The sequence below is a fragment of the Canis lupus genome, chromosome 15 (assembly GCF_003254725.2).
Source record: "Canis lupus dingo isolate Sandy chromosome 15, ASM325472v2, whole genome shotgun sequence".
Taxonomy (NCBI): Eukaryota; Metazoa; Chordata; class Mammalia; order Carnivora; family Canidae; genus Canis; species Canis lupus.
Window position 1 is genome coordinate 4389963 of NC_064257.1, and position 19384 is coordinate 4409346.

Here is a 19384-nt window from a genome sequence, read left to right on the forward strand (position 1 = left end):
CCCCAGGCCCCCGGCCTCCGGGGCTGGCCAGCGGGCTGGCAGGGAGCGGCGGGGCGCAGGGGGCAGCTCTGAGGCCCCATGAATATACATGATCGCGCCCGGGAAGCCTGGTTCCCGTGGAACGTTCCCAAGCTTTATCTTGACAAGGTGATGTCCTTCAGTGGAGGACGTCGGATGGCTCTTAGTTCAGCAGTTCTGTCAAGACCGAGGCAGGCGTTTGATTTCCGCTTCATACATATGCTTAGGTGCTCAGGAAAGGCAGCGAGGAGAGGAGCGGGGAGGCCGGGGAGGGAGGTCAGCCCCGAGGAGGACGTGGGGGCGGCTCTGACTTACAGCTGACCTTGGCTGCCGCCCACTGCATCCCAACCCCGATGCTCTGGCCACCTGCTGGCCCGGGGCTCCGAGGCCCTGCCCTAGGCCGCTGGGTGGCTCCGGACAAGCCCCTTCCCTCTCTGGGTCACGGATCCCTCCCCCGACAGATGAAGGAAGCCTATCAGCGGTCAGCAAACTTCTTTATCTTTTCTTTTCTTTCTTTTTTTTTTTTTTTTTTAAGCAGCTAGACCCTGATGTCAAACAAAATTTAAACACATCATAGTAAAACTGCTCTGCTTGCTTGACATGGGATGGGCAGGGTTACCTGTCCCTTCCCCTCTCTGTGGCTTCTGAGGCCCCTACGAACGGTCTGGAATCCCAGGCCATGCAGAGCTCAGCCCGACAGCCCCTGCGGCAGGGCGATGTCTGCAGCTGCATCCCACGTTTTGGGAACCCCTTGCTAATTTCCAGATGTCCCAGCGATCTCCCACAGAAGGGTGATTGCACCTTTAGCCACCACCACTCACAGCCCTCCAGCCTCCACCCCTGTGTTGAGCAGAAGGGACCCTGGGTTTGGGGAACAATTCGAGTAGATCTGCATTTTGTTTATTACAGCATCTATAACCACTTTGAAATAGCAATTCATGGAAAATAAAGATGTATCCAGTCCAGAGCAGCATTTCCCAAAGTGGGCTTTTCAGAACATTAGCCTTCCGGGAGAGCGGTCATAAAAGCTTAGTGGGTAACTAGGATCGTCCTGGGTGCTTGATCAAACGGCAGGTCTCTTGGGCCCCATCTGGGGAGCTTTCCATGAAGGGTCTGAGGGTCTAGGTGGGGACCAAAGGCTGCATTTTTAAGAACCCTCCCCTCAGGTGGTTCTCACACAGGTGGTTTGGGGACCCACCGTTTGAGGAACTCTGAGCTATATACTCTATTTTAATAAAAGATAAAAAAGAAAAGAAGCATTCTTTGGTTTAAATAAGATCAGGAGGGGGCACCTGGGTGGCTCCGTGGTTGAGGGCGTGATCCTGGGGTCCCAGGATCGAGTCCCAAATGTGGCTCCCCGCGGGGAGCCTGCTTCTCCCTCTGCCTGTGTCTCTGCCTCTGTGTGTGTCTCTCATGAATAAATAAATAAAAAATCTTTAGAAAAAAAAATCAGGAAACCCCATACTCTCTACCTCTCTTGGAGATTCACGAGAGCATAATAAAGGATCTGAGTAGGCCAGCGGTATCTAAACTTATTTGGCCACAAAAGCCCTTTGTTCCCTCAAGTAATACCATTTAATTTTAGGATGTATTTTAAGAAGTGTTGGCTTTTCAACAAAGTTTGACACTATACAGGTGAAGTGGGGTCCATTACAATAATTTCTTGACCTCTTCAATACATGTGAATTCTTTCTTCTTTGTTAGTTAAAAAAAAAAATACTTTCTTTATTCAACTGAGACAGAGAAAGAGAGAGAGAGAGAGAGAGAGAGAGAAAGCATGAGCAGGGGGACAGGTAGAGGGAGAAGCAGGCTCCCCGCTGAGCCGGGAGCCCGCCGCCGTGGGGCTCAATCCCAGGACCCAGAGATCCTAACCTGAGCCAAAGGCAGACGCCTAACCATGTGAGCCCCCCAGGTGCTACTCTGCTAGCTTTTTATGCTTCCAAACCAGGGCCTCTCCTAGGGAAGGGGGAAGGCCGCTGGCAAACTTGCCTCTTTTCTTTTTCCAGCAAAAAACAAGAGCTTCTTGCTGAGGATGAGGGTCTTGCCTTAGAAATATATGACAATCATGGATCCTTCCATCCTGCTCGTCAGACTTACTCCTGTGAGACAGGCACATTGAAGAACCTCTCCCCCGGTTGCACTCTGAGCCTGGCAGTAGATCATAGTGATGGAGCATGGAGACTTTGGAGTCTAACGCCTTCGGGTTCAAATCCACGTAGCACCACCTGCGTGACAGGGGGCAAGGCCCTGCACCTCTCAGAGCTTCTATTTCCTTGTCTGTAAAATAGAGATAATATCTAGCTCATGATTTTGTTGTGAAGATCAAATGAAAGAGGAGGCGCATTCGCCGTGGCCTTAGAGCACAGGAAGCAGCCCCCTGTACCAAGGGTGACATGATTATTATTTCTAGCATCAACAATAATATGAGCCCATAGATATGGGCAGCTGAGATTGGGCTCTGGTGGAGGTGAATCGAACCAGAGATGCTCACATCAAGGCAGTCGATAATCACTTAGACCGGCCGTTCTCAAACTGGGCTGCGTGCTAGAACCACCTGCGGCTCAGACCAATTAAGTCAGGATCTCTGGAGTGAACCCGAGCATGAGGATCTTTTAAATCTTCAGCCCTAACTTTCTTCTGAGTTCAAGGCCTATCTCACATCTTTTCTTGGTCTTCTCATCCTCAACATATCCAAGACTATCCTGGTCTTCACCGCAGATCTGAACTCCTTCCAGTGCTCTTGCCTCCAGTGAATGGCACCAGCCAGCCAGTTGCAAAAGCCGGACACGTAGAGGTCCTCCTGAAGCCCTCCCTTGCAATCCAGGTCCTGTTGAGGGTCAAACGTTTCAACATCCTCCCAGCCCCCTCACCACTTTCTGTCATCCATCCCCCGGAGTCTCTCGCCTGGAGAGAGAGAGACTGCCACAGCCTCCTGACTGGTTTGCACATACCCTCTCCGACCCAATTTCCTAGGTGCATCCAGAATGCCTTCTCTAGACACAAATCCAATCGTGCTGTTCACATGCGGGTGCACGCCCACGCCCACACACTAACTCACACTTCCCGTTACCTGTAGGAGAAGGACCAGACTCCTTGTCTCCACATTCCTCTTCATTCCTTGATGTACAACACTGGCTTTTGTCCCTCCTACTGGCAATGCTCCCTCCCTCCCCAGAGCCTTGGCAGATGCTTCTCCCTCCTTCCCTGGAGAGCTCAAGCAGCCACCTTGCTCCCCAAGACCAGGTCAAATCCTCCTACTCTGGGTCATCCTGTTGCCCCCCTGCCCTTCCCTGTACCTGTCAGAGTTCCAAAGTAACGTTTGTCAGGGCGACCATTTGAATAATCTCCATATCCCCCACGAGACTGTATGCTCCTTGAAGGCAAGTACCATTTCTATCTTGCTTGCCTTTGTTTTAGGTACACAATAGGCGCTAAATAAATGCTTGAGTCCAATTCATGAGGCCATGAACTCCATTACAAACGGCTTTCCTGGGATTTTTCCCCTCTGCATTCTTACTGGTGGGCTTTAATGAGGATTCCCAAAGAATGTGCAGTCATAGGTATGAGTTTTAATTAACTCCAATAGGCATTTAATGTAGATTTAATAAGACAGTTATTGTATGTTAATTAAATGTCAACTGATTGCTAAAAGGTTTTTGCAATTATTGAAGTTTACTAATTATCTAATAGATAAATCAGTTTCCCATGTAAATAACTAGCATCTACATAAGCAATAAATACGCCATTAGATTCCACACATTAACATATTGAAATTAGAGGTTAGCCCCTCAGGGAATTCTTGAAACTGGTGTCCAACCCGGGGAGGGAAGGTACCAATCATCACGCAGTCGTTACGCCCATCCTTTGGGAGACAGTGAGAAATCAGATTGTGGAGATGAACCTGCTGGAAGCTGGAGCCGGTTTTAGGAATGCTTACTTATCACACTTGCCAAAACAGAAAACTGGTGGCGCGGAGAAGTCTACCATAGAAAGGTCTCTTCACATCCTTGAGGCTCCATCTTGTCAACTGTAAAAGGGGGGGATGGTCTGTAAGCCTCCTCACCTCTCGGGGTGCCCATGAGCACTGCATGCTGGTACCTGAGCACCCAGCACAGAGTGAGTGTGCAGGGAGGGGCAGCGTCCCTCTGTCCTTAGCTCCACCGCCGGTGTCCCAAGCCCTGGCTCTTCCACTGATCACTGTGTGACCTTGGGAAAGTCACTTCCCTCCCTGAGCATCGACACGCCCGTCTGGAACACCTACCTCACCTGGTCGCACAGATGAACTGAGGCAGGTGCCTGTGAACCTGAGCGAGGAATGGAGAAGGAAGGGAGGACCAAAGGATGAGACAGGGGTGTTGTACGAGAAAAACTGGGGACCTGCCAACTGTCTACCGTGTGCTGGGTACTGCGTCAGGCACCGCCAGATATTTTCTCATTCAAGCCCGATCTGCTCTCCCTCTTGATGTGGGTTAAATCGTCCCCATCTGAAAGATGCAGAAAGAGACATGAATTTGCAAAAGGTTACACAGCAGAGTACTGGAGCTCGACTGCAGTGCTGTGCGTCCCTCTCGACTCCTCCCCACCCCGCATCCTTGCCTCGAACCGGGGCCACACAAAGTGATATCAGATCCTTCTAAAAAACAGCCATTCTGAAATGGAAAAAAAAAAAAAAAGCAAAACCCAAGTCAGCGTTAACTATGTTCCAGGCAGTGTTTCTAAGTACTTCATATGTAGAATCTTTCTTAATTCTTGCAATAACCTTCTGGGCAGGTGCTGGTGGTTTCCAGATGAAAAAAACGGGAGGCACAAAGGGACTTAGTAACTTCCCCAAGGCCACATGGCTGGTACAGACGGAACCCAGAATTTGAACCCAGGCTGGTTCCGTGTGGCTCTAGACTCTGAGCCAAGGCCCCCTCCAGCATCCAGAGAGCGCGAAGGGAGGCCCACGTACCATAAGCTTGAATTTTTAAAGCTTATAAATATCTCTAATGAAATACCTTCACGCACAAACATCCACAAGGACCTAGAAAGGCAGATTTGCATTTAGATTCTTGGACTCAGCAGAGTCTCACACGCGCCACAGCCTGGCGTCCTCCTTTGTCCACACATAATACCCCGACGTGGCCTGGCCCCAGGAGGACAGACCCAAGGAAGAGGCTCACACAGGCCCTGGGGGTGGGCATGGGGCCATTTGGGGTGGGGAGCCCTGGTGTCCCAGGTACTTGGAACATGATCTTCATCTAGAGGGGGAGTAGGGCTCCAGGGAGGGGCACTTGGCCTTGGATTCGTCACCCTGGAGGAGAGGAGTGGCCACAGGAGGGCCAGAGCAGGGCCCCATTGAAAGCAAGAGAAAGAGTTCAGCAGAGCAGGAATCTGAACCCAGACGATCTGACTTCAGAGCCCCAGCACTTGGCCAGTGCCTGGAAGACCCTGGAAGACGGCCCGGCCTGTACCAGGCGTCCTCCAGGGACACAGCCTGCAGCCCCAGAGCGCTCAGAGTCCGAGTCCGACACGGACAGCTAAGCCTTACAACCAGGAAGATGCGTAGTAACTCGCTTCGACTATCCTATCCGAACTTCAGGGTCCCGACTTGGAAAACGGGGATCATCTTGGCTAAGCGTTGTTAGGGCATAAGATGACATGACATCATGTTTGTAAAACACTGAGGACAGTACCGGGCACATAGTAAATTCTCAGTAAATGTCAGAGAGAGAGAGAGAGAGAGGGAGGGAGAGCTCTCCACGTCTCTATCTGTGTCCCGCCCAAGGAAGACCACCAAGGGGCTGCTTCCCGCAGCTGCAAATGCTCCAGCTCCAAATGCTGAGATGCCTGTCCTCCTGCCCTGCTCAGCCCATCTCAGCACCGCCCCACACCAGCCTGGAGGCTCCCCCCACGCGCAGCCTGTCGTGCCAGCCCCATGGGCACCCCCTCCCAGCCCCTCTGGGGGCCACGTGGAGCCCTGGATGCTGCGGAGCTCTGTTTGCAGGGATTCTCTCCCCGTCCCAAGAAAGGGACTTCTTTGGGAAATCCTCTTCCTTTCAGTGCCAAGGAGGCCAGAGGGGCTTTCTGCCAATGAAAACTCACAGAGTAAATAAAGGGGAGCAAACCCCCCAAAGAGCTCCCAGGACCCCCGGGGTCAGAAGCCAGGCGCTGCATTTATGTGCAAATGGGGCTGGATTAAGGATTATCGGAGTCCCGAATTACGTGCAGCTGCGCGATCTCTTTGTCCGGGGGGATCAGGGGGGATTTCGAGGTCTCTCCCTGCCCTGCTCTCCCCACCCCGCCCCTCCCAGGTGCTGTCAGAAGCGGCTGAGGAGGGACCCTCGCTGCCACCGCCGCCACTGGGAAGGGCGGGGGGGGGGGGGGGGGGGGTGGAGACAGGCCTGCAATCGATAGGCGGCCCACGTGGCCCAGCTGCCGATGGCAATCGATGCCAGTCCTGCTGATTTCTGCGCAGCCCACTGGGTGGGGTCAGCTGGGAGCTCAGCACCTCCCACGAGCCGTGGCCTTTCCCCTCCCAGCACCCGCCCAAGGAGGGGCCATTCAGGCCATCAGGTGCAGCCAGGCCCCCAAACCCTTCCTGGGATTCGGAACCCCCCCCCACCGCCCCTCGGCCTCAAGCCCACTCGGGGAACTTCAGCCGAGCCCTGCCCAGCCCCAGGAGCCGGCGTGACAAGGTCCTCTTCCCAGACCAGGGCTCCCCCTCTACACTGGCGCGTGAGCCCTTGGGCCAGCAGAGAGCAGGCCAGAAGCATCCCTATCATGCAGTTTTCCTGGTCGTCTCTCTCCTAAAGACTGATATAGAACCAGAATCTTTTATCCTAACTATTTAAAACGGCCCTTGCAGGTAATTATGGTTGTTCCCATTATAAAGCTGAGGACGTTGAGACTCAGAGGAGCATGCTGGCTTGCCCTTGGTCACCCAGCAAGGATGACGACACCATGGGACATGGGGACTAAAGGCCTTGAGTTGTCCCTCACCGCCAGCCCCCCCCTCCCCCCCACGGAGTTCTGCGGTCCCACCCACAGAGCTGAAGGCTGCTGAGAAGTCAGGACAAGCCCTGGGCCAGGAGCTGTGTGTCAGGGACATGCAACATCTGGACCCCATCTGCCCTGCGGCCACTGCTCCTTGACTGGCCTCAGCAGGTCAAGGCATCCCTGTGTGTCTGCCCAGAGGATGAGGAGGTGGGGTGCAAGTAGAGCCACAACAGCCCTTGCAAAGCAGCTGTAGGCCCTCCCTGAGGAGGCTGACCCCTTCCCTGTCCCTGGGGCGGGGGTGGGGGCGTGAGGGGGCATTGCAGAGGGCTGAGGTCCCTGGGGAGGCAGCCCAAGGCTCTCTGCTCCTAATGCTTAGACTTGGGGGAAATTCGCCTGCAAAGCCACGAGCTTTGTGTCAACCAGGGCTCAGCACAAATTTGCTGTAAAGTAAAGCTTTTGCTGGATAGCAAATGCTCCAGGCCTTGCAACGGCCCACAGGCCGCATGCTCCTCTTTGCTTTCCTTTACCACCCTTCAAGAGAGTAAAAGCCATTCTGAGCTCCAGGAGCAGGGAGGCTGGCATTGGCCCTCAGTGCCCACAGTTTGTGACCCCTGGTCCAATCTGAGGCCATCACCTCGGGCTAAGGGGTGGGAGGCATGGCGGCAGGGGTGGGAGGGAGTGGAGAGGAGCCTGGTCTTACGACCCAGAAACTTCTGCTGGCATCTCCTTGGCCAGAACTGCTTCACATGGCTGCTCTGAATGAACAAGCATGTAGGGAAGGATTTTTAGCTGAGCACCTGGCCTCCCCAAGCCAAAGATCAGGGTAGGTGCGGGGACAGGGGCTGGGAATAGGCTGGAGGCAGGAGCCGGAGCAGGGCCCAGGGGAGGACGCTGGGGCTGGGTGCAGCTGTAAGGAAGCCAGACCACATCCCCACGCTCTCCCCTCAGTGCGAATCAATAACTATTTGAATTTCTTTCATCTGAGCAGGGATAGCAACACAGGCAAACACAGAAAGGGAAAAGCCATTGATCCTTCCCAGCTGCCGCCGGCCCCTCCCCGCCATCCTCACCCCTCACATCTTGCCATCTGGCCTCCCCTCCCCCAGGCCTCTCTGCTAGACATCCGCTCCCTGTCCCACACTCAGACATCTGTGGGACCTCCAGGGCAGCTAGCAATGCCAGGCTATTCCGGTCATCACAACAACCGCGGCCATCCAGTTGGTGTACAGAGAGGACTCACCTCTCCTCTTGCCCCAGGACTGGATAAGCCCCGGCTTCCCTGGGTGAGCCCCGGCCTCTCAGGGCAACCCACCTTTATGCCCTATACCTACTCCCCCATCCTGCTAGCTTCAGGAATCCATTTTCATATTCATGAGTCTGAGAGACAAAGCAGGTATTTCATGATCGTCTCTTGTGCTGAGTGTGATTTCAGATTCAGCCAACATTGGAGTGGTTCCCTGAGGTGTCAGATAATGGATTTCATGGGGAGACACTGGAGGCGGGGAGCATGGTTAGGGGAATGAAGCAGAGGAGCTGGTAGGAGATGATGGAGGTCTGCAATAGGGTACAAAGTAGAGGGGACGGATTGGAGCATATTTGTGATTTAAAATTAGTAGGATGAAGTGGTAGGATAAGGGAGAGGGAGACCCTGGAAGGATCTCCAGGTTTCTGGTTTGAGCGAGTGCATGGGAGGTCATTCACTGAAGGGGGGCACATCAGGAAGAGGGTGGATTTGCAGAGAAATATGGTGAGCCTGGCCTCAGATATGTTGAGCTGGAAACACCTGAGTATCATGAAAGGCAAAGATCTAGAGGGGCAGCCTGCGCTGCAAATGTGAAATTGGGCATCTTCACTTCTCGCCCATCTTCTGATAAACCCCCCCGCTCCTTTGAGACCCTCCCTGTCTGGCTATCCCACCCTCTCTTGTTCCAGGTCTCTACTGACCATTCCTCCTCATACAGGGAAGGCTTCACACCCTGGATCCCAGGCTTTTCCTACCCAACACATGTGCGATGCCTTGAGTATCCAGATGGGATGCCTGCTTGTCAATTCTTGACCTCCTGACCTCCGGTGTCCGCTCTTCCATACCTGTCACACTTCAGGACTTGCCACTACCAGGAACTGTACCACTTCTGAAATCACCAACTAGAAGTACCCACTCTCCAATCAAAACATATTACCTTTTGAATTTCTTTCCATGAGTACCCTTCTTTGATCTCACCAAGGCTCCAAACCAGTGGTCCCCCACTTTCTTCCCATCCTTAAGCCCCCTATGTAACTCAGAAATTGTATTCACATAATGGAAACCCAATGATGGTGACTTAATCAAGTGGGAATTGATTTGTTCTTCCCTAAGAATATGGAGGCTGGCTTGAAGACATCATCGGATTCCTGATCTGCCGTACTTGAAGGGTAGCTTTTAACATCCTCTGTAGTAAATTACATTATTGACCCCAATGCTTTGCTCCTCCTTTGCATCATGTAACTTAGCAGGTCTTCCTACTACAGGAGAGAAATATGTCCCCACCCTTTGGCTTTGGGTTTAGCCCTACTTTGGCCAATAGGATGAGGAGGAAAGTGGCTATGTGCCAGCTCTAAGCCTAGGCCTTAAAAGAGACATTATGCATTTTCACTTGTCCTCTTGGTCTTCTTCCATTGCCCATGAGAAGAATGTGCCCAAAGAGGGAGGATAAGAGACACTTGGAACAGCGCCACTCCAGCTGCCACAGTCTGAAGCAGAACTGGCCACCCTGCCCTGCCTGGATCAGTGGAATTGCAGACAACCAGTAATTTTATGGCACATTAAGTTTGGGGGTGGGTTTTTTGCAACATTAGTGTGGCAATGGCTACCAGATACACTCATGATCTCCTGGGTAGTAGCTTCACCTCCAGTCTCTCCATCTCATTCTAGGAACGAAGAAGGACAAAGAGCAAAAGGCACATCCTACGTGAGTTTTTCCTCTTGAAGAAACTCATAGAGAAGCCACACCCAGCTTCTCCATATATGTCATTGGCCAGAACTCTTTCACATGCCAGTCTAGATGAAAGGGTGTGTAGGAAGCGAGTGTTTTAAACTCAGCACACTGCTGTCCCAAGCTAAATCAAGATTCTTTGGGTACCTGACTTTACTTTCCGTTCATCTAGCTTAAATTACATAATTTGTCATGGTAGTCCTTCTTGTCAAATGTCCTTGACTTCCCCTTCCTGTCCTTCTGGCCATTGCACTCACATGATAAGAGCCCAACCTTGAATGAGCCCAACTGTCCCTTCTTCACGACTTGACCCAAGAGGTTGAATGCATCAAAGAAATCACACCACTGGGCATCAAAGAAATCACCATAGATCAATGATCCCTTACTTCAGAGGGCAATGCCTGGAAATCTTACTACATTTATGCTCATCCGTACTCTTTTCACACCTTCATGTCTCTCTGCAAACCTCCAGTCTTTCTCTCTACCCATCATCCATTCTCAGTAGATAAACTTCTCTTACAGTTATAGAAACACAGAAACCATCAGATTGGGCGTTTCCTCAGCTTCCCACTACCAGATCAAATCTTCTAATCTGCCAGTATCTGCACTTGACTCACCAACACCTGTTCATCCCTCATGGCTAAGCCTTATGTGTCCTCTTACTGAGGATTTTCCAGGACTCATAATTCCAACCAGATCAGATTTCCTGGATTTACATATTTGTAGCACCCTGTATTTCCCCATTATAGCACTTATAATCACTATGATTATATAAATATTGTGTAGTTCCCACTGATTGTCTCTTTGCCCCATGCATGCATTCATTCACTGAATATGTGCTGAGAGTCTGGCATTAGATAGGATGCTGGAGAGGCAACAATGACCATGAGGCTTACATTCTGATCTATGAGCTCCAAGAGGGCAAGGACCATGCTTGGCTTTCTCACTTATGTCTTCCCAGTACCTGATACCTACTGGGAGCTCCCTAAAGAGTCATTGAACCACATGGTTTGTAAAAAGGCAGTTAAAATCAAAACGTTAGTTAAACAGGTACTGGGTCCACACCATAACCCTAGGGAGCATTAATATTTAAGGAGAAGGAAAAGGAAACAACAGTCCACCACTGACAGGAAAAGGAACAGTCAGCAAGTAGAAAGGCCCCAAGGTGAGAATATGTTCAGCATGTTTGAGGAACAGCAAGAAGGTTCCTACGGTTGAGATGCAGAAAGTAAGGGGAATGAAGTCAAGGAGGAGAGCAGGAACCAAATCCTATAGGACCCTACAGGCTGTGGTTAGATGTTTGAATTTTGCTCTAATTGGAACAGAAATATAACATCAGTTGCTCTGTGGAGAAGGGACAAAAGGGGACAAGAGGGAGACAGGGACAGCAGTGAGGAGATGGTGACTGTATTTAGGCAAAAGAGCCTGTAGCAGAAGAGATGGTGAGAATTGTTCAGATTCTGGATATACTTTGGAAGCTTAATCACAAAGACAGATTGGATGGAGTTGGGAGCAAAAGAAAAAAAGAGGAATCAAAAATGATTTCTAATAGTAGATCCAGTACTTCAACACAGTACTGGAGATCACAGCCAGGGCAATAAGGCAAGAAAAAGAAAATAAAAGCATGCAGATAGAAAGGAAGAAATAAACCTGTCTCTGTGTGCTGGGACACAATCATCTATATAGAAAATTCCAAGAATCTACACAAAAGTTACTTAAAGGGTCAAAGTATACAAAATCAATACCCAAGAATCAATTGTTGGTCTATATACCAGAAATGAACAATTGAAAATTAAAATGTTGGGAGACCATCACAATGTTGGTTCAGCAGCTGAGTGCCTCCCTTCAGTCCAGGGAGTGATCCTAGATTCTCGAGATCGAGTCCCACATCGGGCGCCCTGCATGGAGCCTGCTTCTCTCTCTGCCTGTGTCTCTGCCTCTCTCTCTGGGTCTGTCATGAATAAATAAATAAAATATATTTTTTAAAGTAAAATGTTAAAGAAGCCATTTATAATAGCACCAACGTGTCATAAATCTAGCAAAGCATTGCAAAATCTGTATGCTAAAAACTATAAAAACTGAAGGAAAAATCAAATATAACCTAAGTCAATGGAGAGATGTGCGGTGTTCATATATTGGAAGAATATTAAGATATAAATTTTCCCCAAACTGATCTATAGATTCAGCAAAATCCCTATCAAAATCCTAGCAAAATTTTATAGAAACTACCAAGCTGGTTCTAAACTTTATATGGAAAAATGAAGAAAAGAAAAAAGCCAAAACAATTTTGAAAAAAGGTAGAGTTGGATAAATCACAGTATCTCATGTTAGGACTTTCTATAAAGCTAGAGTAATCAAGACATTTGTTATTGGCAAAAGGATAAACACAGAGATCAACAGAACAGAATTGTGTCCAGCAATAGACTCCTACATACATGGTCAATTGATTTTTGACAAGAGTGCAAAGGCAATCCAATGAAGAAAGGATAACTTGATAAATAGTGCTGGACCAATTGTACACCCATAAGCCAAGAAAAAAAGAAAATTGATCCATACCTTGTGCCATAAATATAAAAATGAACACAAAATAGATCATGATCTCCTAAGATGGCTAGAAAAAACAAAGGGCGAATCTTAGGTTAGGAAAAGACCTCACAGATGTGACACCAAAAGCATCATCCATAAAAGAAAAAATTGATAAATTGTACTTCCACAAGATTAAAACCTTCTGCTCTTTGAAAGACACTGTTAAGAAATGAAAGGGCCAGCCGCAGGTTGGGAGAACAATATTCATAAAGCACAAATCTGCTAAAGAACATATAAAAAAACTAGAGGACTCTCAAAACTCAGAAATTAGAAAACAAATGACCCAATTTTAAAACAGATAGACATTTTAAACGTTCACTCCATCAAAGACGATCCGTGGATGGAAGCGTGCACACACACACACACACACACACACATGCACAACACTGAAAGGTGTCGGATATTATTATTAGTCATCAGGGAAATGTAAATTAAAACTACAAGATAGCATCACGAACCTATTGGAATGGCTAAAAACTATTTTTAAAAGGCAATACCTCTGGCTAAGAAGTTTGCAGAGCAACTGCAACTCTCAAAGATTGCTGATGGGAATGCAAAATGATATAGTGACTTTGGAAAACAGTTTGGCACTTTCTCATCAAGTTAAACATAGCATGTCTGATGCACCAGTCCTCTCACTCCCAGGCATTTCCCCCAGGAACAATGAAAAGTCAGGTTCACACCAAAACCTATTGGCGAATGTTCGCAGCAGCTTTATTTATAATTGTCCAAAAAAATGGAAACCACCCAGACGTCCTCCAATGAGGTGAATGGATAAACAAACTATGGTATATCCACACAAAGGAATACTACTCTGCAATAAAAACAAACATCTTACTGATGCATATACCCACAAGGATAAATCTCACATGCATCAAGGTAAGGAAGCCAGACGCAAAAGGCTGCATAATGTTTGAATCCATTTATACTACTTTCTAGAAAAGACAAAGCTGTAAGGAAAGAAAACATATCAGTAACATCCCAGGAGCTGAGGATAAGGGAAGTGCTTGATAAAGGAGCTTCAGAAACTTGGTGGCGGGGAATGGGAGGCAAGATGATGGAAATGTTCTGGATCTTGGTTGTGGTGATAGCCACGTGATTATACGGGATTGCCACAACTCATCAAGTTGTACCCTTGGAAGAGTGAACTTTCCTGCATTGAAATTATACCTCGATAGGCCTAACTTGTCTAGGTTTGATGTCTAGGTTTCTAGATCATCTCAATCAAATTCAAGGAAGGAAGGAAGGAAGGAAGGAAGGGAGGGAGGGAAGGAGGGAGGGGCTGGATAAACACATGGAAGGATCCATGGATGAGTGGCAGCTGGCACTGAGCAGTTGGACAGACAGATGGACCATCCCCGGAGTGTAGAGGACAGGAGGCTACAGAGGACAAGCAGTGGGTGCAATGGCAAGAGCACCCTCCTGGACCCAGAGTCCTACCATTTGGGTTCCAGCCCAGGCATGCAACCTGCACCAATCCCTCTCTCACTCGCGTGCAAATGGGAAGAACCACCATGCTCTCCCATCTGACCACTCTTGTTCACTTGACAAGCATTCGTTCAGCCCCAGCTCTGGGCCAGGCGCCCTGCTAAGTGCTTTCCCCAGATCCATCCATGTAACGCACGCGACACTTTCACATCCCCGTTTCCCAGGGAGGGACAGAGGTGGCTTGCCAAGGTTACCCAGGGAGCAAGCGGCAGGGCTCTCGACTCTCTCCCCCAGCCTCACCCAGACACGGGGGTCACTGCACTCACTGATTCTGGGTTGAATCAGATGAAACTGCTGGTATTTAGCCTCTTCTGACTTACGAAAGGGGCATTTGGATCCGGCTTCAACCTAACAATAGTGCTATTAGTTACCCCTACTTCGTGAGTACGTCCTGTGAGCGAACAGTACCCCTAGCACTTTGCCTGTATTATCTTACTTAATGTTCTCAAGGAATGCTCTGAGTATATGGACTCCTGACTTGCAGGTGAGGAGACTGAGGCCTTGAGAGACGAGCCTCCCGTACACGGTCCACCAGTAACCGGCAGAACTGAGCTGAATTCCCTCTGTGATTTCAGAGCACAGAGCACGTCTGTTCCCTGCTGAGGAAGAGCCAGATGCTGAGCCAGGTGCTCGCTTCCCATTCAGCCCATTGCACCCGCTGGCAGCCCTAGGATCTCCCCTTAGTCCTTCCAACCTTCCTGCCCAGGACCAAACCCCACAGGCCTGGACAGATAAAGAAGAGAGACGAGTGAGCATTCATTCATTTCTGAATTCTTTGTCCCTGATTTGTCCCTGACTCTGGTTCAGGGTCCAAGAGGGCCAGGACTGTTGTCTCCGTCCTTCCACTCCCCACACCACCTTCCGGGTTGTCTCTACGGCTTCCTCCAGTCTGTAGCCCCCGTGAGGGCAGCCCCCCATGGCCTCCCGGCTGTGCTGGGTTTAGGCACCCAGGCAACCCCGTTCCTACAGTTCTGGCCCCTGCCCCTGCCCCTGGCCGCTCCCCAGCCCAGCTTTGGATGACAGGAAGGCAGCCTTGGTTGGTGCCTGCCAAGTTCTTGTTCCTCGGCCAGTGCTCAGCTGGGGTCTCAGGGACTCAGACCCCCCACATGCAAGGCTGACCTCTGCTCCCGGCTTCTCGAGGCCTGAGCCCGGGCCCAGCTGAGTTGCTGCCCCGACTCAGAGCTGGAGGAAATGGCTGTTGCTGCCATGGCAACGGGGCTCTGTACTGTCTGGCCAGAACAAAGAGGGTTTTCTTGTCCCTCCTGGGGTCCCAGGATGGGAGAGTGACTGCTATGGGGCAGACGCTGGGGGAAGGCTCCGTGGTGTCCCACTAGCACCTGGCCCAGCACACTGCGAGCATGGGATGGCTGAGAAGAGCCCGCTCCCTCCCAGCCACTTTGGAGGCTCAGAGGCTGGGAAAGAGAAGTCTCTGGTCAGCAGCTTTCTCCGGCGGCGGACCTCCAAGTAGCATTTTCCATCTGGAGCCTGGGGAGGTCCCCTGAGGTCGATATGTGAAAGAGCATGCAGAGGTTGTAGAATGTGCAGCCTCTTCCTCCACTCCAGGGGACCGGACATGTGTGTGCTTGAACCTGGCCCTTTCCACACTCAACATTCAGAGGGGCAGGGACTCGCCCAAGGTCACACAGTCGACTTTTATCAGCCTGGAAGTGGCAATTATTTCGGATTCAGTCCAGTTCCCCCCGCCTCCCCAAATCAAGCACCACCACCATCTCCTGCCGGGCACCGACGCCTGTGACTCAGCCTCAGTGTCCTCCCTTCAAGTGCCAGAGCAACCAGCTGGTCCCTAGGCACTGTTCTGACACCAAAGGTCCCCGAGAGGCTGACGCTGCTAGATTTGTAGCCAAGCGATGATCTCTGAGCATCAAGCAAAGGCCCAGCTTTGGAAGGTCATCGAAGCTAGAAAGCAGCGACTCCCGAGGACAGGATAGCCAAGAAGTTCTTAGGTACAAAAGAACCAAAGGGATCAAAGGGATCAAAGACGTGAGTCAAGCTTAGTGTAAGATCCAGAAGTGAGGGTGGAAGGTCCACAGGCCTGGCAGGAGTCAGCCAGCCTGAGCTGAGAGCCTCCCGGGTCTGAGGCTGGCTCCTGCCCCTGCTTCGGTCCTTACCTGGCTGCACCCCACTCCACCCCCACCCCAGGCCCCCCAATGAGCAGCTCGCCTTCCCTTTGGCACCAGTCAAAAGCGCTCTGCAGGGAACCCCTGTAAGAGTCGAATCTCGAATGCATGGCCAGGAATTGATCCTCTTCTGTGATGTTGCTCTGTTGTTTCTAAGTAAACTGCACAGTGAGGAGCTCTCCCGCACTCTCGTGAAAGCTGCCGACCGCTGCGAAACAGGGGAGCCTGGTTCCCGTCGCATCTTATGCAGGCCGGGGTCCCGGCAGCCGTCGCACGCTCGCTTAGTGACTCTGGACAAGACAATTCCTCTCCCAGCCTCACTTGACTCATCTGTTCAATGCGAGGGTGAAGCCAGGAGACCCCTTAACTACTTCCCGACTCTGAAATTCTATTTTATTGGCCGTTAAAATTTAAATGATTTGAGTTTGTTTGGGGACCAGTGTGGTGACATTTAGCTGGGCCGTCTCGAATAACTGTTAGAGGCCTGAGATTTAGGACAGAAGAGAAAAATACATATATATATATATATATATATATATATATATATATATATATATGTATATATATTCCACTATATATATTCTCCAGGGCTCTTCTGTAGGAGACACCGGTGCACTGGCTATGAAGTCTGAGTTCATACCCCGATTCCAAGATTTCTGGAGCGCCTGAGCGTGGGTGGATCACTTTCTGAACCTCTCTGGGCCTCAGTTTCCTTGTCTCCTAGAACGCAGCTGATAATAGCACCTATGTCACGGGGCGATCGTGTTTTCAATTCGGTATATAAAGTCCTTAGCACAATGTTTGGCGGGTAGCAAACACTCACAACATGTTGAATAATTAGGGAGGGAGGGAGCGGGGTGGGGTGGTTGCTTGGCTTCTAACCCCCAGCACCTGCACCTGCAGCTCGGGGAGGCGGCTTGGAGGGGAGCGCTGGGGGTCTAACTCCCCTTCCAGAGATCCCTGGACTGAAGCTACCCTCTGCGGGTTTTGCCTGCAGTCACAACCCCCAGCCCCTCAGCCGGCCTCCTCCCTTTCCTCGCCCTGCTTCCCCTGTCCCTTACCCAATGCTCGGGCCTGGTTTGGATTTTCCTTCCCAGGACTCAGGGGCTCGAGGGGCACCCTCTGGGTGCGGATCCAGGGCAGCGCATGCAGGGAGCGTCCCAGAAGCAGGGCCCAGCAGGGAGGAGGTGGGTGGGTGGACTGTGTGGGGCCAAAGGCACAGAAGTCCAAGGAGAAAAAAGGAAGCCCTTCTCTCTGAGGGCTGTTTATCACCCCGTGGGTGGGCCACATTACATGACCCCCGGGGGCGGCCACCTGACCCAGGCTGGGCAAACACGGTCACTCCTTTGAGAATTGGGACCTGGGGGTGGGGGCCAGCCAGTTCGTTTCTTCACGTGTCTGGAACTGTATCAGGAGAAAAGAGACATCAGACAGGGGCCCAGAGGGGTGAGCGGCCAGGGCCGGGGCACGGAGTAAGCGGAGGCCCAGGCAACAAGTCACACAGCCTCAACCCACGGAGAGTGGACCCAGGGCAGGACCCCGAGCCCAGGAGGGAGGGAAGAGCAGCAGAGAAAGAGGCCGGCAGGGACACAGGGACGGGGCCAAGTGTCTGTAAAGACGCTGAGGAGAACAAAAGCAAAAGGAAAAAATTAAATTTCCTTGCAGCATGTAGCTCATTGACAAGTCCTCGGACAGACAGGCGGGGTGACCTTCCTCTAGGAGCTCAGCTGCCCCGACGTCGAGACTTTGCTAAGGGCAAAAGGCAATCTTGGCTTAACACTACCCTGACCTCCAGGAGCCTGTAAGCCTCCTCTAACATATAAAAATTCCTTTGGAAACTTCCTTTATCTCTGCCCGGCAAGATATATGTTAGCAATCCCGCTCAAGCACACGGCCCCCCGATATACATCTGAAGGGTCTCATGACTCAGGTTTTACTAGATGGGAGTAAATGACCTTTTCCTAACAGCAACCAGCCCCTCAAGGTCCTGGAAACCTTGCTTCCAAATTCCTTAGGGACGAATGCTGTCCCCAACCCCCTCCCAGCTTCAAAGGACATAACCAGTCACGCCTCACAATCACGGGTCCGTCCCGGGGCTTTAATAAAATCTCCCTTTTCTGGCACCGAAGAACGCCTCAAGAATTCTTTCTTTGCTCTAAACCCCAACACAGTAGGGGTTCACATTAGTAGGACTGGGAGAAAGTACATGGCTTGTCCAAGAGCCAGGGGACTCGGGCTGGGACACGAGGGTTGCTCGGGAGAACCAGGGGACAGAGCACGAGGGCTAGAGCCCGACCTCTGGGTCCCCACAGGCCCCCTGCCGGGGCCGAACCCAGAGCCAGACTGCCTGTGAGCGGGGCCAGGGCAGCCCCTCGTGAGGACCGCCCCGTCCGGGGACAGTGCCCGGCCTCCCGGCTCGGGCTGCCTCCTGGGCCCTCCAGGGCCCTCCGCCCAACAGCCTGGAATTACCCTGCCATTAGTGGTGATCCATCCCTTCTGAGCGCCCTGCCATTTCATCACGCCATCTCGGCTCCCGGCATTAGGAGATAACTGCGCTCACAACATATGTCATTACTCATTAAGGGACTTTTTCTGGATTATGGCTGGGGCTTAATGACTTGTTAAAGATGTTTAACACTTACAATTTTGTTTTTAATTTAGGAAGCAGCATGATCAAACTGCGCCCTGAGACCCTCTCCTCGATTTGGTGAAATCTGGAGATGGGCCGGCTCCGAGGCTGGCTGTGCAGGGGAGGCGATCTTAAATTGAATTGCAGCCCTCGGAGGGGTGTTTGCCCCGACAGCGGCTGCCAGGATCTGACATGTTAATGGGGCTGAGGAAACAATGGGTTTCAGAGGTAATTGCTGAAGCAATGACTTCCAGGCAACATTTGACTTGAAGAAGAAGCTTGCTGCTGCCGGGAGGGGCCGGGCGGGGGCTCGGCTGCGGGCCTGGCTCCTGGTTCCAGCCTGGTCTGCTTACCTGCGGAGCTCAGGTGGGGCGGCCGCAGGTGCAGCGCTGACGGCTTCCTCTCCCCACGGCTCTCTGTCCTGCCCTGCACACCGTCTACACTGGCAGTTGTTTCTCAGCCCCCTCTCCGAGCCCCACACCTCTCCCCCTCTTTCCCTCCCCCGTCCCCCCCACTCCGACCCGCACCCTCAGCCTGGCAAAGGAATTGGAAGATTAAGCACCCCATCAGAAGAA

At 51.3% G+C, this 19384-nt stretch overlaps 1 long non-coding RNA gene across 2 annotated transcripts; it reads right to left on the minus strand.

The window, feature by feature from the left end:
* Positions 1 to 3456: 3456 nt before the first annotated feature.
* On the minus strand, positions 3457 to 19061 carry LOC112642228 (uncharacterized). Of its 2 annotated transcripts, none has more exons than XR_004805201.2 (3): positions 18823 to 19061; positions 4280 to 4502; positions 3457 to 4045 (listed from the first exon to the last, which is right to left on the minus strand). It is a non-coding gene; the product is annotated as an uncharacterized LOC112642228 (long non-coding RNA). The 2 variants fall into 2 exon arrangements; XR_003125099.3 differs by lacking the exon at positions 18823 to 19061 and adding an exon at positions 15162 to 15250.
* Between the last annotated feature and the right edge of the window lie 323 nt (positions 19062 to 19384).